This window comes from Misgurnus anguillicaudatus, chromosome 10 (genome assembly GCF_027580225.2).
Source record: "Misgurnus anguillicaudatus chromosome 10, ASM2758022v2, whole genome shotgun sequence".
In the NCBI taxonomy this organism is placed as follows: domain Eukaryota; kingdom Metazoa; phylum Chordata; class Actinopteri; order Cypriniformes; family Cobitidae; genus Misgurnus; species Misgurnus anguillicaudatus.
In genome coordinates, this window is record NC_073346.2 from 40,162,099 (window position 1) to 40,184,987 (window position 22,889).

At 38.9% G+C, this 22,889-nt stretch overlaps 1 protein-coding gene across 2 annotated transcripts in view; it reads left to right on the forward strand.

The window, feature by feature from the left end:
- The window catches only part of LOC129448864 (mannosyl-oligosaccharide 1,2-alpha-mannosidase IA), a 235,895-nt gene that overhangs the window by 23,737 nt on the left and 189,269 nt on the right, over positions 1 to 22,889 (forward strand). The gene's annotated exons all lie outside the window — the stretch shown is intronic.

Genomic DNA, 22,889 nt, shown 5'->3' on the forward strand with positions numbered 1-22,889 from the left:
ATAAATCACTTCATACCAGTTCAAGATAAATCCATTAACTCTTTCCCTGCCAGCTTTTAAAAAAATAGTTGCCAGCATTTTTTATGATTTTTACAAAAGTTAATGCCTTCCAGAAAATGTTTTTCTTCAAATATATAAACATATAATATACAAAATGAAAGAACAGAAATACCCTCTGCTTTAAAAAAAAACCTGTTTCATTGTACCGTTACAATGATTTGGGTAAGAGCGCCATCTGGTGAATAATAGCAGAATTATGGATTGGCAGAAAAACTGGTCATTGGCAGGAAAGCATTTTCTCTTAATTGAGGTGATAACTCCTCAATGGCGAGGAAAGAGTTAATTGTAATATGTATCAGGACATCATTATTCCATCAGAGAAGTAGCAGAATTGACAGTATCACTGATGTCAGTTTTATTTGACGTTACAATATGTATTCTTACGCTCTATTGGAGAGGATTTATGCCTTAGAGTTATAATCTAAAATGAAAATTGTTCACATCCCGACAGCAGAGGAAAGACAGACAGAAGTTGGCATCATCTATTATTAAAGTGCTTTTATGAATGGCACATACAGACAGGATGACCCTGTGAGCTTTCACCTTGGATCATAACAGGAAAGTGGAAGCCGGATGCTGGATGTGCAGTTACTGTGTATGAAGGTCAGAAATCTCCAATGACTCTGAATGTTGAGTTTATGTGAGACTCATGAGGGTCAGAGATCGCCCTGCAGCTGTGCTTTTAAACACTGCTTATATCGGACCGGACCGACTGAAAACAGGGTTGTTAGGACAGTCATTTTGTTGTGGATGGAGGGGTCAGGACATGTGCACAGTCAGCTACACTGAATTTGATGTGTACTGTGTACCTCTGGAAATTTCCCAGATTTATTTTGAATAGAAATGTTTGTAAAAACAACTCATATCTCCTGTATTTATCAATGGTTAAGCTTTGCACACATACTGATAAAAAATGTATACCTTTTACTGCACTGTAAGTCACTCTTGGCATCTGCATCAGCCAAATGCATAAATGTAAAGTTACAGGATTTAGAAATCCTTCATAGGAAATTCAGCTAAGTTCTTGCAAACCTGAAACTCTTCTGAGCATCACACACGTTATGACAGATTCACTTCATAGATCCTCAAGATTCTGATCTTTACTCTTGACCTTGTAATAAATATTTTATCAGGGTTGAATCATAGTATGCAGACGTTGCAAACTGTCAGAAATGTCCTAAAAATAAGAAACCGCACGCATGCAGTGGCCAGATATAAAACACATTTTATAGTCTGTTTATATTGTGAGTTTCTGATTTCTGTCTCTTGAGTTGCTCTAGATTGTTGTTTTGAGGTCAGTATTCCTCATCCACAAACTTTTTGCTTTATTTACAAAAAAGAAACCATTTTTGTGTGTTTGTCATATTTGAGATGTAAGTGCGTACACAGAGCATACAGAAAGACTTTGTGTTGTTTACACAACATCATAGCTGAAGTTCCCAGTACATTTCTTTTGCTTGATATGAAAGCTCTACTGGAGTAATTAAACTTACCCAGAGGACGATGTTTTTGCTCAGAAGTTCCTCTTGTATGACTCATGGGACGTTATGGAGGTCTTGTTTCACAAATTCTTCAGAAGAAATAAAAATAGATTCAGATGACTCAGTAGTTGACATACAGTAATAGCCACATTTACACTGCATTTTTAAAGTCACTCAATTCTGATTTGTTCCTCTCATGTGGCACAGATTGGGTATAAACCACAAACGTGTCAGCAAAAACCTGATAGATTCTGATATTCTCAGTTGGGTTTCATGCATCATTCATATGTGGAAATAAATTTGTTATGAATCAGATAGATGCATTCGCATCTGCAATGTAAATGCACCGTGTTGTATGTCACTTGCTACTTTTACATGCAACCAAATAATCAGTTTGTAATCGTATCGATGGCTCAATCATATTGAAAAGCCTTCATCAATACGATTGAGGTCGATCGGATGCAAATTTTGATCGTATTGAAAGAGGTAGTGTATGTAAAAGTGTGAATCATAGTATTTTCTCAATCGAATGCAAAAAAGACATTGTGCACATGCGCAGAAGAATTGTGCTTAAGTTCGCGACTTATATTTACCTCTTCTTTACGTATCACATGATTCTCATCACAGAAACATGCAATGGCAACTAAGGCAATAGCAACGCATTATTTAAGGTAATGAGGGCCTCATTCTGCAGCGTTCATGTCTTTCATAACATTACATAAAGCAATAAAATGTGGCTTTCGAAAAGGGTTATCCCAGCAAGCAATTTTGGCTAAAACAAGGCTAAATTTGTGCTGTTAGTGCAAGTCTAATAGACGTCTACCATAGCCCAAGAATAGACGATATGTATACGTTTAAAACAAATGAAATCAAACACCTTGAACACCTGTTGACTTACATGTTGGAATATCATACAACTTCAAGTCATTTTGGCAAAAATGGCATGTAACCAAATTCAAGGTTATTTAAGGGAGAAGTGGGTTACTCATAGCCAGACTAAATTGGGTCTCTAGTTAGCCGTCATTTCAACGTCTCGGTTTTTGCTTGATGGATGTTTGAAAACTTCTTATTGAAAACTTTTTCATTTTGAAATATTTTTTTGTAAATAATTATGTCTGGTCAAGAAAACACAAACCCATTATTGGCACGCTATCTGAAGCCGTGATGAGATGCGGCTTTCCGAGCATGTGCTTGGACTTCTCAAACAGTCCACAAGTAGAGCATTGAAATCTGTTTTGCGTCTTAAATTGGCATTTCTTTTTTCATTGCATATCGTTTTACTTCCTCTGTAGTTAAAGCTGTTCTGGGTCAGTATATCTACATTGATTTGTTTGGCCAAGTGTTTACTGTAAATGCACATATTGGATACAAGTCGCTTTTTTAAAAGATGATGTAAGTGCGCCGGCAAAAAAATATCTGATCAACATATCAGATCTGGGCATGAAGATCTGCCGTGTAAATCCAGCTTATGAAGATTATGAATGTGGATAGCAGAGCTGAGATAGTCTTATTATGATGTGAGATATGTTCATATTGTGATATCTGACCTTTGGCAGATTTTGTAGGTTGGCAAAATATACACCTGAGGTGAAACATCAGAGAAACTAGAGATTTAAGCTTTTGTATTGTCTCTTTATTCATTCTCACTCTCTAAGAGAACAGTTGAGATATTAAAGAGATCTTATTAGGGATTTTTTTTCCCCCTTAGGAAGATTCAATGGCAGATTATATGATGCTTGAGAGAAAATGATGAATGTGTGGAGTCTTGCTTCAGGGAAACGCTCACTGTAGACCAACCATCACTTTCTATCTTGACAGAAAAGTGTTAAAAATGAAATCTCTTTAAATATCAGACATGTTTTTCTTCAATTAAAATAAAACAAATGAACAATTGTGTGTTTCAGATGTTTCTCTGTAATCTTGTCTCTTGTAGAGCTTTAGAAGTAATCTCAACAGTGTCTCAAACTGAGCTCAGGTCTGCCAAACTCTTACTGTATTTTTCTTGGTTACAAAACCAAATGAACACTTGTTATCCACATTAGTTTTATAGCTGTATAAACTCATTGTATGTCAACATTTGATTGTTTCTTCTTTAGATGGGAAACAAGTTGAAATGACTCCAGTGCTCTGAAAGATGAACTTGTGAGCGATAAGATTTCCACAGAGTATTGTCATGAACTCGATTTCACTTGCACTCAAATAAAGATGAAGTTTTATGGAGGCTGTGTTGCTTTATAAAGGGAAAAGTAAAATTGGCTATTGACAAAACAGGTCCACAGTGTGATTCATGTAGAACGAAGCCTTTTTTTCATTTGAAAGCTGTAAACTCAAAATGACTCGGATTTGTTTCAGGTCAGTCTGAGATGCGGTTAGCTAAACCTGTCTGCTGTGCTTTTCATTTCACGTCATTTTCTCTGTCCTGTCTCTGTTTTATTGCTTTCTTGTCCGTCCATCGTGATTCTGAAGGTTCGCAGTGCAAAAGTGCAGCACTGGCCTGTGGGAAAACAGAGCAATGCGGTCGAAGCTCAGCCGAATCGATATCGCAATTTTCTGGTGGATCAGCGCCTGACACTCACACTGAGCTCTGCTTATTAACGCCTTCCTTCATCAAAACCCCTCCCGTGCCGTGTGTGTTTGCGTGTGTGCGTGTGTCAGCTCATTGACAGGTGCATCCACATCTACATACATCAACACATCAGACATGTGCCCAATACTTTGTGTGAAATGCGGAAAGCCCCAGACAATTGGGTTTAAAAAGGAAGACAATGTGTATTTTTCTTCTTACAGTATACTGGTTTCCATTACAAACTTGTGCAAAACTTGCAATATTTTCTCAATGCTGATAAACAACAATTGCAAAATGTCCATTTATGTTATGTTATGCGACTAAAAAATTTTTTCTCTGTTTTATCTTATTTTTAATAGGAGATGCAGGCATGTTATGGCAAAGATAAGCCCCTTATTCCTGGAAGTGCCCATGTATGAGGTGTTTCTGTTAGGTTATAGTACACAATTTTGCATCTTTAAAGAATGACTATGTGACTTTTTTGCAATATTCCTTTTCCAAATTCCCAGAAAAACATCTCATGTGAGCATAAAACCTTTATTGGGATTTATAGGATTTTGAATTTGAAGTGTTTCCATTCAGCTTATTTTTAATTTGCAATTTTAATTTGCGCAATTTGAAGGGTTAACGGGTTAATGTAAATATAAAAAAAGCTAATGTAAGAAGCATTATACAATTTCACCTTTTAACTCTTTCACCGCCATTGACAAGTTATCTCGTTAACTAAGAGAAAATGTTTTCCTGCCAATGACGCTTCCCTGACAAGTTTTTACGGTAACCTGTAATCTTTGCTATTATACACTAGATGGCGCTCTTACCCAATTTGTAAAAAACTGAAGCTTGAACTAATTCAACAACATTGTAAAATTTGTGTATGTTTTGATCATGGTTCTGAATCTGATCTCTAACAAAAGTCCTTTACACAAATGCAATTATTTAAGCTTTTTACAAAATTTTTTATATTTGTATTTGTTTTCTAAACACAAACACAGAAAGTCCTGCACACTATCATCTTGCAAAAACTTAAAATGTTTTTATTAGCAATGTTTCGATCGCATGTTCTTCATCAGGCATCAACAAACATTTCAAACTCCATTGTATTAAAATATTCACATGACCAATCACATTGAAGAAACATCATTGAGCAATCAAATTGAGTCTGTGTTTGTGTCTACATTTGGACTTTATATTCTTCTCCTACGCACCTACCAATCACCTACAGGTGTGTGACATTGACTAGTAATTGATATATTTGTTTTTAAGAGGTTATAAAATAAGAACAAATTAAGATAGGATGAAATTTTGTTTGTTTGAAAGCAGAGGGTCTGTTCTTTCATTTGATTATATTTGTATGTTTTTATTTATAGAAGAAATTTTTCCTGGAAGGCATTTTTGGAAATCACAGAAAATGCTGGCGGGCAACTTAAAAAAAAAGGCTGGCGGCAGAGAATGAGTTAAGTACGTTTATCTTGTGTCTATGATGTTTTGATATTTTGAGGTGAAACACTTTTTTCAGGCCGACAGTAATTGTTTTGAGATTTATTGTTATAGATGCTGGTTTGAAGATGTCACTCGCTGTCAGCGTGTACAGCAACATCAATACAAATCTTAAAGTTGAATAAAAGACCTCACTAATGGACTGGTCTGTTTATCAGATGTTACGGCTCAGGTTAGACTCATCTGTCGGTTCGACTCAATCATTATTCTGAATATGTAATTCAATTGCACTCCGTTTGGACGCTCACCAGGAGAGATTGACAGATATTTATGAAACTCAAATGTAATCATGTCTGTGTGTGTGATGTCCACAGCTTCTGCCAGCCAACGTTTTTCAGCCACGGTGATCAGATTACAATGATAATGATGCAATTACAGTCTTTTTCAAAAACTGCTTTTCCACGAAACAGACTTCAAGAGGAGAATATTTACACCGAGTGATGGCTCGGGACATTTTGCATGAGGAGGCTGGTGGACATTAAAAGCATTAGTCCACTTTCATAAGAACATTTCCAAGATGTTCATGTTCAGTGTTTTTTTTTGAGGAAAACATTCCAGGATTTTTCTATATACTAGACCTCAATTGAACCCCAATGGTTTGAAGGTCCAAATTGCAGTTTCAATGCAGCTTCAAACAGCTTTAAACGATCCCAACAGGGGCGTAAGAGTCTTATCTAGTGCAATGATTGTCATTTTCGGCAAAAAAATACAATATGTACTTCTCGTCTTGTACTAGCTGTGTGACGAGCCGATGTGATTACGTAATACGTAAGGTCGCGGAGGCACATCACAGGGCTACTCCAAGATATACATATGTTTTTATTTTTTTGTGAAAAATGATGACCATTTCGACCTTTATGACTAAGAAAGACATCTTGAATGACATTGGGGTGAGTACATTATCAGGGAATTTTCTTTCAAAAGTAAGCTAATCTTTTAAGGGGTTTTGACTTGGTTGAGGTTATTTGTTTAGTTGCTGTAGGTCAGTGATTCTCAGGTGTCTCAATTACATTTTAACATGGTTGCATACAGCAGGGAAAAATATTACAACAATATATACAACTTTTAAAGTAAGCAAATAAAGCTTTCTGTCTTTTGTTGTTGATGCTATCTGTCCTGTTCACTTGGCAGTCTTTAGCCCTTTTCACACAGAGATCACAGAAAATGCGTCCGGGTTTTGTTCGGGATAATTCATTTTTGGTTCCTTCACACTGCTAATGATTTTCCGGAATCTGTGCGTGCATTTGCACACATAATACCGTAAAGCTCCCATAAAGACATGTGGCGTATTTAGAGTCCTGCACCTGGTAGTTTATTTTCCACAGCGTCTTATGTTTGCTAATTATCTGTGATTTCTCTCTTTTGAGAAACCACACGCATGCATTTGAGTTTTTTGATAAGATTATAAGGAACGTGTGATGCTATGTTGTCATGCAGGTGAATGATCTCCGCTTCAGCGCTGATAGCTGACCAGCTCCCTGATCTCTGCTTCAGTCTGGTTTGCGACATTTCTCGTCATGAATGTTGATCTACATTTAAATCCCTGTGTCAAAGAGCCGAACCATAACTTTTGGTTGCGATGACACGAGCATCCTCACTATGGCACACCCCTTTGTTTCTGCATCTTTTGCATTAGATTGCATTAGATTGCTTTCCATGTTACGGGAATGTTACTAGGTCCTCTTTACGGGAAAGTTCCTAGATCATTTATGATGCGTTCAGACAAGCCACAGTAGAGGCGTCAAACGCAGGTGATTTCAATGTTAAGTCAATGTAAAGAAGCATTGACGTGCGTCTGGAGGTCTCGTGCCGCTAATAAGACGTTAGACAAGATTCCGCCTCATTCGTGCATCTAGTTAACACAAATGGCGCGAATTGAGCGTTGCCACAGGAAACGCGTGAGTTGAAAAATCGGAATTTTGGCAGAAAAACGTGCCGCGTTAACCAATCAATAGCTTGCAGGAAGCGAGCAGAGTCACAGAAGCCCCTCCCATGATGCAAATTTCCAAGTGAATGTCTCAATGACTAGAATTACACTCAAAATGTTCCAGCATCCAACTAGGCGTGGTAGACGTGAATTTGACGCCTCAAACGCATCTGGTGTGAATCCAGAGTTACGGGACGTGTTTGTGTTCACACAGAAGCCTCTTTGGTAATTTTACAGAAATGTTCTGGGACCAAAGTGCTGTGTGAATTGGGTTTCTGGTCAAAGCTAATTAAAGATGTACACTCCTAAAAATACAGGTGCTGTGATGCTTTTAAAGAAGAAACTTTCAGTAAGAGGCTACCTTATAGTCCAAAGAGCCTTTCTCCAATACACACACGGTATGGTTTTATGATTTGTAAAGGTTCTTCAAGCATAAAGTGCTTCTTCAATGGCATCGTGTAGCACATTTAAGTGTAGATGATCCTGCAGCTCATTGCATTAGCAGCGCATAAGGTCGTGGTTTTGATCCTCAGCAAACACACATACTGATAAAATACATTGAATGCACTATATAAGTCCCTGTGGATAAAAGCTTCTGCCAAGTGCATACATTTAAATGCATAAGAAATATAACCCAGACTGTGGATCTGGATCTGCGTTGGGTTTTCAACAAACACTGTTTTCGATTAAAAACTAGAACAGGGATTCAGGTGAGAAATAAACCGAACATCTGTAGCTCAGTATATTTCATCTTTACCTTTTGCAAGCCACTTAAAGCAGCTAACAGACATTGGAGATCCCAGAGCGACTTTAAAATTACCGCCCCGCGGTGCTAATGCTTTCAGTGGTCACAAAAGACACGTCAACGGCATCCTGAAGCAGGCGTAGAAAGAAGCGCACAGAATGACATAGGAGGGTTTGTCAAGGTGATATTTTGTCTTGAAGGCTTTGCAAACAAGGCAGACGGTGCAGGCGGGGCAGATCCTCTGGAAACCTGCCCAATCACATTAAGAGAAACATGAGGGTTTTGTCTAGGGGAGAGCTGTCGTGTATTGTTTCTTTGATGACCTAATGTTTGATGCACTTAGTAAAATTATGAATGAAGGGCCGTGCATTCAAACAGACCTGAGATGCTTTTTAATTCAGCGTTCGTCTCATAACAGCATGTTTGGCTGGCAGTGAGACAGATGTGCCAACCATGCAACGCTCCAAAATTACACACAGATTAATCAAAACTGAGAGACACTTATGGGCCACTTGAACACAGAGTGAGTTTTTTCGCTTTGGTTTGCCAGTTACAGTAGGCTACCGTTTTGTCACTGGTGGTGGGTGTTTTGTGGTTGCCATAGTAACAATGGTTGTTGCTAAAATATCATATACCCAGCAGCCATAACATTATGACCACCTGCCTAATATTGTGTAGGTCCCCCTTTTGCCACCAAAACAGCCCTGACCCGTCGAGGCATGGACTCCACTAGACCTTTCTATCAGTTCCAGCATTCACTTTTTCAGCAATTTCAGCTGCAGTAGCTCATCTGTTTGGTCCTCATGTGGATCACTGAGCCTTGGCCGCCCATGTCACCGGTTTTCCTTCCTTGAAAACTTTTGATAGGTACTGACCACTGCAGACCGGGAACGAGGGATTATAGGCGTGTCGTTATATTTGCGCTGCCTACTGCTGTGACATCATACAAGTGACAGCGCCGTTGTACATTCACATACATTTATTAACTTCTCAGTTTAAGACAAAATTAAAATTGACCACCACAAATAAATGCTTGCACATCGCATTTATCACTACCTCTGTTTCACATGACAGTTTTTGTACAAACACCCGTGACGTGAGTCGATGCGCTCCGCTGAGCCTCATTGAAGTTGCATTTAAGCATATATGTGTGCGGCGCAAATGTGCCAATAACAAACTGCAAGTTTGGAAAAAAATGTATGGTGTTCCTCAACCAGTTTTTCATCGCCAAAAGGGAGTTTGGGAACTTATAGCAGAGCACAGATGACAACATGTTTGCTCGAGACAGCACAAGCTAGCATGAAGGTAAAGCAAATCTTTTACATTATAGCAATGACGCTGGTAGTGAAGATTCTCTCAGACCAATCGGTGATCTACAGTGTTTTCCCGTCACGTTTTGGTATCTGCTCGGGTCACTTGGAACCCCGACTGAGGTGGTACTAAAAAAAAGTATCGGGTACTACGTACGGTACCCAGTGGAAAAGCTCACAAAAGTAAGCTCAGGGTTCCCACTCCTTAGTTAACTTCAAATTCAAGGACCTTTCAAGGACTTTCCGGGTGCAATACCCTCAAATTCAAGGACTACATGTGGGGACACATTTCAAGTGAGAGCAAGGTTACATTGGGTTATCTTTTAAGATACATTGTTACAGTTCCCTTTTGCGGTGACACTTTGGGGACGCCTTCAGGGGTAAGTGCATCTGAATGTGTAAATTCAACCAATGGTGAGGCTTAACGACAAAGACGGTGACGCGGGAGCCAGGAAGTATATCGCTATCTGAAATATTGCCAAAGACGGCGTTACAGGGACGCAGAAAGTATGGCAAGGGAGACGCAGCGTCTCGTTCCCTTCTCAGGGAACAACAGTTACATACGTAACCCGAGACGGTTTCATGTGTCAAACACAACTATGCAAAAAAGCATTTTGATGTGAATCAACATTCGCATACAGAAGATATAAGCATTTAAAGCCAACAGTTTAGCACATGTGTTTAAAAAGTCTAGAATTTTTATGATATTATCCTACACTACACAGGGACTGATATGGATTGTTTTCCCCAGAAAACTTCTTGTATAAAATATATTCAAGCACTTTCAATGACCTGTATCTATGTATCTATATTTTCAAAACTTCCCAGGCCCTTGAATTCCCCCCCAGATTCACAAACTTTCAAGGATTTCAAGGACCCATGGGAATCCTGTAAGCTGACCCAAACCAAACCGTGGGGTACCGTACTATGCAATTAAAAAGCACCAATATAGTGGTTTGAACGAAAATGCAGTGAAATGTGCATTTTACCCCAAGATCAATGTGTGGGAAATACTGCACTGTAAGTCATTTTACATGATACCATCTGTCACATGCATAGTAGATTTACAAAAATTGTAACAAACTCAAGTAGATTGGTAAACTTTTTGACATTGAAAAAACAATACTGTATCAGTTCTTCTCTTGATAAAAGTGTCTTTTGCATCTGCTTTTGTTTGTGTATGATGTGTGTATATACAGTCCAGTATGTGTGCCCACTTCATTGTGCAAATGTGACGGTCGGTAAGAATAAAACAGACTCTGTAATCTCCTGTTGTGTTTTTTCTGTGAGATTCAGTGTTGTTGTTGGCAGATTTGAGCAGATGCTCTTTGTTCTCTGTTGCTGACCCACACAAACACTCACTGCTTCGTCCCTGAGGTAAAGATATCTCACTCCTACCAATTTGCAAACTCAAACAGCAGTCGGGTTGACACGGTCAGTGGTGGAGATGTGTTATCGTAGGCTGGAGATTTCTTGAGATCACAGATGCGGAAGTTGCAGTGGGTGTGTGTGGATTTACACAGGAAACCGTGTGGCCGGTTCAGCCCTTGTTTTCTGCACAGACATCACAAGCCCCCCTCCTCCTCTTTATTTATCTTCACTCTACAGACGAATGATAGCATCCATCCAGCATGTCCTCTCTCTCTCACAGACGGCGCTCGCCTGGAGTTCGGCCTGTTTGTTTGGGAATGTTGATGGATCATGTGTGTGTTTGGGATGTACAATGAAAGTATAGCTGTTTCCTGTATGCTGTTACTTCATCTGTTTTCACTAGCGAGTATTATCATATTAATTTGTAGATGTTCAGTAGTGTATGCTAGTAAATGATTCATATAGGTTAGGTTTTAAAAATGCACTTCAAAACAGGAATATAATCCGACATCCAGAGTTAAAGGTCACATAACACAAACTGTTTCTGTTAATCTCATGTTGACCTTAAGTACCTATAAATTATTATTGCATCCTTTATATCTCCAAAGGAGTTTTATTAGATGTGTAAAAGACAGATAAATATACCGCTACTTTCCCGAAAAAAAGCAGAACTCCTGGAGGTGTACCACAGACAGAGCGATTCATGAGCATGCAACACACACAAAACATCATCCCACTACTTTGTTCGTGTTGTTTACATTATGTGCCATTGCATGCCTATTGCCAACAAAACACAAACATTTGATGCAGTTTTACTTACCGCCTGCAAAAGTTTTTGCAAGTTCCCGCAGTTTTCCAAGTTCCCGCAGTTTTTGCAAGTTCCCGCAGTTTTTGCAAGTTCCCGCAGTTTTTGCAAGTTCCCGCAGTTTCTGCAAGTTCCCGCAGTTTCTGCAAGTTCCCGCAGTTTCTGCAAGTTCCCGCAGTTTCTGCAAGTTCCCGCCGTTCCTGCAAGTTCCCGCCGTTCCTGCAAGTTCCCGCCGTTCCTGCAAGTTCCCGCCGTTCCTGCAAGTTCCCGCCGTTCCTGCAAGTTCCCGCAGTTCCTGCAAGTTCCCGCAGTTTCCCGCAGTTTCTGCAAGTTCCCGCAGTTTCTGCAGGTCCCCGCACTTTCTGCAAGTCCCCGCACTTTCTGCAGGTCCCCGCACTTTCTGCAAGTTCCCGCACTTTCTGCAAGTTCCCGCACTTTCTGCAAGTTCCCGCACTTTCTGCAAGTTCCCGCACTTTCTGCAAGTTCCCGCACTTTCTGCAAGTTCCCGCACTTTTTGCAAGTTCCCGCAATTTCATAAAAATGCATAAATATCCCACATATTCCATCGCATTTTTTAAGAAAACCTGCCGTAAGATCAAGGATTTTTGCCCGCAACAATCACAAAAAAACTGTGTTTTTCTGGAAGGACTACTGAATGTAAATCTCTCCTTTAAAGAACTAAACCATAACTTCATTGTTGTGATGACATGCGCGTCTTCACTACGACACGCACATTATGGCATTGTTTTCTGCTTCTTGTTCACACCGAGGGTTTTCCGGTTCAATGTTATGGGTCAATATTATGGTAATGTTACTAGGTCCTCTTTCCAGGAACGATCCCAGAAAATTTACTGGACGTGTTTGCGTTCACACAAAAGCTTTTCTACCAATTTTACGGGTATTTTCTTGGACCAAAGTGCTTAAACACACACGCACAACTCCACTACCCCGGATAAACAAACTATTCCCATTGTTTCCTTAATGCTGGGTTTTTTGGAAAACTAAACAAGCTTTAATTTCCATCACTCACAAAAACACACTTTGGTGAAAAAAACAATGTTACCGGCTGGTCCTACATGTCTGTCTGTCTGTCTGTCCAAGAATAAACAAACTTGTAATTTGGGATAACAGCCGTCATATTGAGTTTTTCACAAATTCTTTGTTCTCATCCAGCCACAATAAATACATCAAAGTCTGTCTTAATTTGTTGTATGTGAGCACTTTGTGTCCTTCATGTCTCTGGAGGTCATTTATAAAGAATGAGTTCTGCTGTGTTTGTTGAAAAGCTAAGAGATATTAATAAATGCAGGAGAAACACAGAAGTAAAGATAGAAAGTGATGGTTGGTCTACAGTGAGCGTTTCCCTCGGCGTGGAAGAACTTGACACATTTATACTTTTCTCAAAAACAATCTGCCATTTGTATCTTCCCTGTAGGAGATTTTTTTCTATATCTCAACTGGTTCCCTTTGAAAAAAATCTGAATCTTTTCTTAGGGTAAAAGAACATACAGTAACAATATTGTCCAGATTTCCCAATGTGCAAAGTTTGTAATTATGCAAACATAAACATTCTCGTCCAGTTCTTCATCTTTAGAGTAACATTGCTCTGGTTGCTCTTTCATAGATTTGACCAAGTTCTCACTTGTGTTTCACTTGCCTATCAACTTTGTCTCATATATGTTTCCCATAAAATTGCTTGGGAAAACTAGAAATACCAATGATACAATCCTCAATATTGACTTATGATTGCAGGCAAATCTGAGTTCAGTTTGTGATATTGTTGAGATCTTTGAACCTATTTTTATGAAGTGCATATGAGTGGTATGCGGTGTGAAGGTTGTGCAATGCGTGCGCCGGGTTCCGGTTTTGCATGCATATGATGCGCCGGTACTTAATGCTCGCTTGTACGGCGCATCTTTTCGCGTCATTTTATGTATTGCTTTCTCAATTTTTTTTGTTTTTTAAACCATTGTCCCTTGGGTTTGGGGTTAAATTCGAGATTTGCTTTAGGATGTCATTTAATATGTAGGTTTTTTCATGTTTTTGTCTATTTTTAAACCATGGTCGCTTGGAGTTGGGGTTCGAATTGGGGTTTGGATTAGGATGTCATTTTATGAATAAACCCAAGCGACAATGGTAAAAATAAACAGAAAAAAAGAGTAAATTTACATTGGAAATACCAATACATAAAACGACGTGAAAAGATGTGCCATATTAAGTGAACGAGAAGGATTGGCATATCATATGCATGCAAAATTGGAATGTGGCGTATGTATTGAACAACATTTTACTCTGCTTGCTATTTATACACAAATCATGAGAATGGGCTGAAATATACACAGAATATCTACGACAAAAAGTGACTAGAGATCAAGTTTTCATTAGCTCTCCATTTCATTTGAAATAAAATCTTATCTTTGATTTATCTTTATTATGGGATGACAAAATTATATCATCAATTTCTTTCTACATCAATTTCAAAACTATTATACGTATGTCAACAATTGACTTGTTTTTTATTTCCTTACTTCAAATCTTTAATAAAACTTTTTTTTGTGTTTATGTGGGTAATAAAGTTGAATCTAATCTAATCGAAAACTCTGTATTGGCAGGGAATCAGAAATTTGTTTTTTTGTAGTCTGATAAAATGTAATGCTCTATTTCAATTCACTATGCAATGTCACACATACACAATCATTTAACAATGTTGTGTTTATTGCCTGTTCTTGGTTGTAAAGGTGAAATATTAAATTCTCCCTTATTTGTAAGTCACTTTGGTATAAAGGTCTCTTTGGATAAAGGTCTATTTTGGTATAAAGGTCATAAAGGTAAAGGTCTGCTATATTAATAAATATAAATGTGACTATAGGTTGTTGCATTATTTTGGTACACATTAGAGGTCTACACGGAAGACCCGAGACCCGAAGACCCGGGACCCGACCCGGGACCCGTACGGGTTCGGGTCTATATTTTAAATGATCAGCCGGGTCCGGGTCGGGTCTCAATGTATTACTTCGGGTCCGGGTCTGTTTAACATTGTGGGTAATACCCGAGGTCGATCGGACTCGGAGAACACACACTTACATTTAAATAAAATATTTCTCCAGCAACAAAAACTTAGATGAACTGTCGCATACATTTTTTCTATGACGCTAAAGTTGCGTTAAAAGTTTATATTTGGTTGCGCCAACCAGGCAGCTAACGCGCATGCGCTCTTGTAATGTTTCTCTGGCTACCAGTCAGGAGCTTCTGCAGTGAGACGCAATGACTTTACCTTTGACAATTGGCTATTTTATTTAGAAGGCGGGACCTATTCCGCCGTACCGCGCATTTTGCACTGACGTGACTTCTATAATTTTTATAATAATATTATAAATTGACCGTCTTGCTGTTATATCTAAAGTTTCGCGACTCTGCTCAAAGAGCACAGAGATGAAAGCAAAGTAAAGCTAACGAAAGCAGCTATGACACTGAACGAACAATCGTTATTATAATCCAAATGGGCAAACATTATTAAGCAAGTTGACCCGATACACAACAAAGTGGACTTTTAAAGCTGGAATAAGCATTAAACATTTCAATCGTCAAGAGAGGAATAACATGGATGGAACTTTCTTGGAAATAAGGATTGTGCACCACACACAGTCAGGTACAAGGAGGGAGAAGACTAACTTCTAACGTTATGGGTAAGACAAAAAGTTTAATTTTCGCTACTTGTTTATTGACTTATTAATAACATTTAGCTAAAGAATATTTGCCGCTCGGGTCTGTGTCTTCCCGGACGGGTTCGGGTCCAGATTTTAAATAATAGACGGGTCCGCGTCGGATCCGGGTCCAGCTTTTAAATAAGAGACGGGTCCGGGTCGGTTCCGGGTCCCGCTTTCAAAACAACAGACGGGTCCGGGTCGGTTCAGTGTAGCACATTTACGGGTCTGATCGGGTTCGGGTAGGAATTTTTGGACCCGTGTAGACCTCTAGTACACATATCAATGCCTTATAAATAGATGTAGATGCTCTACATCATATTATATATCAAATAATGCTGTCTGATCTAACGGATCACATTAACTCAAATTGCCAGTTGAATATTCATTCCTAAAGCGCAGATTTAATCAAATCAGATTTATGTGCATTGTAAACAAGGTCTCTGTGCCCTGAGTAAACAATGTAATCTTGCTCTGGGTTTAGTATTAATTCAGTGCTCTTATGGATGAAAGGTTAGTTGGGTGGTGAAGATGAGAAAAAGCAGTTTTCTCTGTCCCGAGTCTCTCTCTTCTCCCCCATCCAGATGAAGATCCTAAATGCAGACAGAAAGCCGTTGTGATTTGGCTGGCACTTAAAGAAAACGGCATGATGAGGCGACCGGGGGGTGGGGTGTTTTTAAGCCCCAAAACCCTGTCGACATGAGTGACAATCCAGTTATTTGTCCACTGAAAGCCTCCGGGCCAGCAGGGAGGTATGGGGGGGGGAATTAAACAGACAGACGTAGGCATTGTTTCAAAGGCGAACACTGTTGCTCTGTTACTGTGAAGGACGCATGCTGGAGATGGGAGCTTTTGTTGTGACTTTGGGTTCGAGGACTGTGATTGGCTAAGGTAGCAGGGCAGTAATGAGGAGATTGAGGCGACACTTGTGTGACATCACAGCATTCCTGTTGTCCCATGCTGGGTATTCATTAGACAGCGCAGTATGTCCGTCTCAATGGATGTAAACTTGCCATTTGGATTTAAAAGGATTAACATTATCTGTGCACCAAGCTATTGACACAATTGGTCAATTGGTAGAGCATTGCATTAGATGTGCAAAAGTCATGGGTTCAATTACAGGCAACATGGATACTTGTAAAATGTATAGCTTGAATGCACTTTAGGTTGCTTTGGATAAAGTGTCTTCTAAATGCATAAATGTAAACGTTTTTAATTTTCAACTCCACACATCAGTTTCTGAAGAATCTTAGGTTGGATTTAGGGGCTGGACACACCAAAACTTTTAAAAGTGGCTGATAACGCCTTGAGGATGCCGAATGCCAGCTGTTTTTCAGCCTAGCGCTTTGGTAGCTCTGATACTTGAGCTGTGAGCCGGTTGGTTACTGTGGTAATGTCCCGACCCTCCTCCATTGTGATTTGATGGCCGTGTGAGAACTGACATTGACGAGCAGAGCTTTTCACTCAAAGTTGAATCTCTTCGAACTCTCGACGCTCAGCGCCGAACGCGGAAAAACCGTCAAGCGCCGGTTTTCTGCGCGGAAAAAAACACTAGCTGTTGGCTAGTTTCCATTGGAATCAATTGAAAACATGCGCCAGCCGCGGGCGTTAAAGCTTTGGTGTGCACACCCCCTTACACTGCAAATCTTGATCCCCAATTCCGATTTGTTTCCTGCATACGTTTTTTTTTAATTACCTCATTTTTTAAAAGCGACTTGTATCCAATATCTGCATTTACACTAAACACTTGACAAAACAATTCAAGGTAGACGTACTGACCTAGAACAGCTTAAAGGTGCAGTGTGTACATTTTAGCGGCATCTAGTGGTGAGGTTGCGAATTGCAAACAACGGTGTAGTCCACTGCTCACCCCTTGTTTTTGAAACACATAGAGAAGCTACGGTAGCTGCCACCAGACAAACATGTCATCGTCGGAGACAACTTAGTAAAAAAATTTTCCGTCAAGGGCTTCTGTAGAAAAATGGCGGCACAAAATGGCGACTTCCATGTAAGGGGACCCTCTTTATATGTAGATAAAAAGGTCTCGTTCTAAGGTAATAAACACATAACGGTTCATTATGAAAGGTCTTTATACACCCCTGATGATATAGTTTTGTATATTATTTTGCATTTCTTTCAAGAGATCCTTCTAAAAATTACACACTGCACCTTTAAACCACAGAGGAAGTAAAATGTTGCTTTATGCAATGGACAGAAAATGATTATACAAGATTATAAAGCTTTATTTCTGTAACAAGACATAAAACTTTAACATTACTTTACTAAGTGGAGCGGTCGTCCTTCATTGCGCTGCTAAGAAGAGTCATGTGATCGCAGGTGGTGTCGAAGTTATTTGCTACACTGTAAAAAAATATTTCAAATCAACACTTATTTTTATGTTACTTTTACTAAAAAAATTAAGTTAAAACATTTTCAAATCAAATTTATAAGTAATGTAAACTTTTTAAAGCCAAAACTTAAAATTGAATTGACTTGCAAAATCATGTTGCTTTAAGCATTCAACAGTGTAGCGTAGCATTTTCAATGACACACGAAACGTCTTGAGATGGGAATATCTGATCTGTCTGCTTAAATTACGGACGTGAATGCATGTATCCGATTCATAGCCGATTTATTTTCACATATCAATGAATATCTATGCACTTTTTTCCTTATTATGCTACGTACACACCAAACGCATTACTTGCTCTAGATTACTCGCGGGACTTAACTTCGTGGCATGCAAATTTTTTGCTCTAATTGAATATTTTCAACTTGGGCAAAGGCGCGTTTGATGCAAGTAGCGCATGTTTTGCGGCAAACGCGCCACCTATATCGTGTCATTCGCATCGCCCCATGCGAGGAAGCGTCTGATCACATCTTTGTATCGACTTTGTAATCTACTCGCGCAAATCGTTGAACTCGCGTCTGACCCACAGTTACACGTTCATAGGCCATATCCGATCTGTGTCACATGATGGAAAAATATCGAGTCACTTAAACATGCAGTGTAAATGTGGCCTTTATCTATTATCAAATGTGAATCATGTAATATCTGTCCCACTAACAGTATTACACACATTTGTTTGACAGCCTGCCTGAGGCAGACAATGTCTCAACTAAAAGCATACATTTGGTATGAGAGTAACATGAAAAGCATTGGTCATTATTTTTGCAGTTGGTATTAGCAGCACTAGTGGTACGGTAATACACACTTTACCACCTTCAAAGAGTCAGTCAGACATTAGTCAGTGTTTTATAGGGTCTGCGCTTTTACAACCTAATGCATTTTTAAATCCCGGCCTGATCTTTTATGCCCTCTCACTGAGGCTGAATGTATTAAGAGTCTGGCCGTCTGTCGAACCGCTGTGCCCTCCCTGTGGACATCTTTATTCCAAACCCTTGAGATTTTTACAGTTTTAAAGCATCTGGCCGACTCTTTTTCCAAAGCGACTTTTATCAGGATGTGTGATCCTTGGGGATCGACCCAAACACCTTTACGCTGCTAAAGCAATTCTCTACCAATTTAAGAGGGACCGTGTCTGATTTCAGAACAGAATTTACATCATTACTGTGATTTCTCTGTTTTGGCTGTATTTCTAGTGTAGTTTTTATCATTGACAGTGAATAATCCTATAGGAGCTCTTGGGACGGTATGAAAATTTCAAGTTATCACGGCTATCAATATTATCATGGTTTTGTTAAAATGAGATGGACATGTTCAAAAAGAACTGATACACACACTGAAATTTTTTTTTAAAAAGTAAAATTATTTCTGAGGTAAAAAATAAATAAATCTGTCTAATAAGTTTACCGTGAATGAATACAATACATTATCCCTTAAATGCCTTCTTGTGCAAAAACTGTTGCATGTACGCACCTGCGTCAAACTGATTCTGACCGGACAGGATTTACCGCGAGTTTTCAAAATCACGGTAATCAAACACGGTTGTAATGATAATTAAATTTTAAACAATAATACTAACCGTCAGGACATTTTATGGTTAATCGTGAAACCGGTAATTGTCCCATCCCTAGTCTACATCTGCTCATGGCTGTCTATCTGTACTGTATGTAGTCAGGGTGGTTTGGTAACGTCTGGGTTTTTGTCACTGATTGATTGATTGTTTATCTATCTATTGTGTTAGGTGCTAGTAGTTAAAGCCCTGAGCTGCTGAATGAAAGGTTGTAGGTTTAACCAAAGGGCAACCTTACGATCTCTCCGATGAAGCCAATACAGAAGTGACTTAAACTGCAATTCATCAACTGGCTGCTAGAGACAGCGTCACAAAAGAGCCAGTTTTCATATATCCCCATGTTAAAATGCCCAACTTTACAGTAGAAAATAATGTGTTTACAGCCTGGTACAAAAAGTGTTTTGGTCTAAATAGCTAATTTTGACAACTGTAAGTGGGATACATTTTTTTGTAACTCATCGGTTTAAATTATATTAACCCTTAAAGTTTTGCATAATTAAGGGTGTGGCCACTTGAATGATAGGTGAACTGCCCCTACTGTCGCTGCCGTCGAGCTAGGCGGGCGTGCAACCAGCCACCTCAGCTTTAGCCAAGTCCCGCCTCTCTTTACTCATTTTCGGTTATCCGCAAGTGATGCACGGTGCCGTGTGGCCAAGATGGCGACGGGAGGCTTCTAAAAAGCTCTTCACAAACCTATGGGTGACGTCACGTACACTACGTCAATATTTTTTACAGTCTATGGTTTAAACCTGAGGGTTGATTTCATGACCTTTACTGTACACCTTTAGTTCAGTCTGATCTGCTGTGTAAGTGTTAAATTAAAAAAAGGCTTTTTAAAAGGGCAAATCTGTAGAGAATAAAATATAAAAAAAAACAAGAATTACATGTTGCCTATTTTTAAGACCACATTTCACATTGTGAAATTATTTTTGTTACAATGAATCAGATTTTCCAGATTTACAGTGCAATGAATTCTCATTGCCATTACTGTACTATGACGATCTATTAAGACTTTATTATGTTAAGATGAGTTGTACAGCTTGTAATGTAAGCTGATGTTAAAAGGAAACATTCCCTGTAGTAAAACTGAATGAAAATTACTGTAAAAACAAAACTACTGCATTGCAGATGATGAAATGTGACCTGGACACCAGACACTGGAGTCCAGAAGGTTCCAAGGGGTCCCCCCCAAAATTAGGAAAAGTAAAAATTGTGTAAGGTCTACTGTGTTGTTTTGAGCTGGTAAATAGTTATAATATCACAATTACTGTTTATTTGACCCAGTTTAAATGTTTTTGTAAAAAAATATGGACATATATTTTAGGAAATGGGTCCCTTGCTGAAGGTTAATTATATGTGGGGGTCCCTGCCATCATAATTTTTAAAACCCCACACAAGACTAAAGGTTTTTTTATTCACATTTAGTGCTGTACATTGTACATGTTTGCTTTTTATCTTTCTGCATCTTTCACATGAAGGTCTTTTCAAACAGCAGATGCTTCCCCACTGTGTGCATGTGTGTGTCTGTTTGTTTTTGTTGCTTGTGTGTGTGTGTTTGTTGCATGTGTGCATGTGCGTGTGTCTGAATGATTCTTGTTAAATCGTTCTGTCACGCAGTACAGCAGAGCAGTGCTAATTGGCACACACACGCACACACACACACACACACACACACACACACACACACACACACAAACAAACTGGAGTAGCACATACTGTAGTGCTGCGTCATCTTTTAAAAGTGTTTTATTTAAAAACATTTATATATCTGTAATATTAAACCAATCATCACTTCTTTATTAAAATAATAATTTGGTTTAAATGTTCTCAGGATTTAAGATATAGTTTAATGTTGCAATGTTTAACAGCACTTTTTATATAAAGAAATGTCTTGGGTTAATAATAAGAACGTCCGTTCTTATTATTATTTATCCTTATGTAAAATAAAATGCAGTTTCCACACCAGGAAACGTCACACAAAGATCGTTGGATTCTTATCTAATTGGCTACACGTTCTGTCTATCAATATTTTCCATGAAGTCATTGGAGGAACGAACGAGTCAAATGACGTCACGATTTTTGACAGCGCTGTTTGGATATTATGTATTATACTCCCGGCTACTTTTAAAAACAAAGTTTGTCCGTGGGTTTATGTGTTTACTAAAACCTAAAGTGTAATCTCATACACAGTGTTACGACGTAAATACTCAGATTGTATAGCATATTCTATTACAAGATGTTCATGCGAAATCTGATGTAAACAACAGACTATTTAAGCAATATCGCTCGAGTAGGAGTGTGATATAGCTCTATATCATCACGGCTGTGATTAGGCCAGAGGCACGAGGCCGCAGGCCGAGTGCCGGAGGCAATCACAGCCGTGATGATATAGAGCTATATCACACGACTCCGAGAGCGATATTGCTTTTATACAACAGTTCGACGGCACACGTTTGGAAAACGAAAACTAGAAAACAACAACGGAGTTATTTTAAAAGCCTCTTTGTTTGAGAACTACTTCTTCCGCCACGGATTTGAGGGCGGCCAGAATGACAGGTAAAACTTTCGGCTGCTTTGAAGCTCATAACAACTCAATGGACGGAAAAGCCGTTACTTTATATTACCGTTTCTTGGTCACAAAGTGTAGTTTTAAGATTAGTTCAGTCGAGAATGTATATGTATTATATTTAAATCTGCAGTCGATTAGTAAAGATAGCGCCTGTTTGAACGTTTGCTTAGTAAGATTCGGTATGAGAACCAAAGCATGAAAGGAGGTCAGTGTTCACTCGCCCCGCTGACCACCGCCCTCTCTGGGCTACATCTCGGAAAGGGATTCCCTGGCTCTCATGTTGGCCTTGTTTGTTTATGATCGTCAAAATGAGATCAAATCAGCAGTATTTGGTGTCATGATCAAACTTTTACTTGTTTTTTAATTCATATTTAGTGTCTTTTGTGTTGTTATTGTTTTGGCGCGAGGTAAAAGTTAATAAAACTACTTGTATAACGTTACTATTGCTTTCTCATTTATTCTTAACGTGATACGAGCACTCGATTATTATTATTAAACTTTGTTCTGGTCAGTACTATATAAAACGGTGTTTTATAAGTGTCAGAGATATGTTTTTGCATGCTGCTTATAAATATACCAGTGGCGATATCTCATAACATGTTTTAATAGTCAGGTCACGATAAAGTAAATGATCATTTAAAAGCTGCGGTGCTTACCTGCAGTTTCACGGTGTTTTCGCGTTCTGATAAGAAATATAGCTCCAGAAAAAAAACGAGTGTTTATATTCCTCTTTCCAAGTGTTAATAATCCACATGATGTGACAAGACATTTCTCCCATTAACTGTAACGTAACATCCAAGAGCGCTGATCTTTGACGGAATAACTTCCGATTGGGGATTCACAGACTGATTTATGAGCTAGTAAACTAATGAGACAA